This window comes from Corylus avellana, chromosome ca1 (genome assembly GCF_901000735.1).
Source record: "Corylus avellana chromosome ca1, CavTom2PMs-1.0".
Taxonomy (NCBI): Eukaryota; Viridiplantae; Streptophyta; class Magnoliopsida; order Fagales; family Betulaceae; genus Corylus; species Corylus avellana.
This window is the reverse complement of record NC_081541.1, coordinates 42511213-42512230: the sequence shown is the minus strand read 5'-3', so window position 1 is coordinate 42512230 and position 1018 is coordinate 42511213.

Genomic DNA, 1018 nt, shown 5'->3' with positions numbered 1-1018 from the left:
TTTTTATTTTTATTTTTATTAGTGAAATATGTGTTTTATTTGTGGTCCTAAAATTTATGAGAGCCCTGAATATTCTCAGAGGATTTGTTCCGCAAATGTTATTTTTTTTTTTTTTTTTTTTTTTGAGTAAACAGATGCATTGTATTTATTGCAAACTCTACAAAGCAGAAAACTCTGCTTGCAAGATATCACGTATACAATCCGGTGGGTTATGGTGCCACACCATGTTCATGGTTTCATGCGTAGCCAAACTAGCCAGAATATGGGCCACCTTATTTCCTTCTCTATGTGTATATCGCATTTCCCAAACAGGGATAGAGCTCAAAGTAAATCTAATATCCTCTGTAAGTAGGCCCCTCCCACTCTCATCAGGGTCATCAGAGTTTATTGCAGCAATGATATTCTTTGCATTTCCCTCTAGTTGAACACTTGAACCTGCCGTATCCCCATATCAACACAGAGTTGAGCGGCCATAAAAGCATCCACGGCTTCCGCTGCTGTGGGATCCAGAAACCCATAGCGAGTCTGACTTTTCGAAGCCCACATCTGCCCCAGGTGATCACGAATAACTATCCCAAAACCCACGCGTCCCTTCTGCCTGTCAATTTTGGAGCAACGTGAAACACTTCTCACACTACTGTTGTACCTATAAAAGGAAGAAATTTTCAGTCAAGATGGCCTCCTTTTCGACAAAGTCAACAATAATCAACATCCGCTTTTTCAATTCATTGGGATAGCTTAACGTGACATACCATTTAGGAAAAATTATATTTAATTATTATTTTTTCTTTTTTAATCTAATTTGAATTTTATTCTTAATAAGTTTTCAATTTCAAGAATATAATCCTTAAAATTTGCCCAAATTTAAAATAGGTAACTCTATCATTTCACCGTTAAAGTTAACAATTTTTCATCTATCACTTATCTCATTTGACACTTCATAAACACTCTAATGCAATGATAGGTCAACAAGTGTTAAGTCATTTATAGAAAAAAAAATTCCAAAAAAAAAATTCAA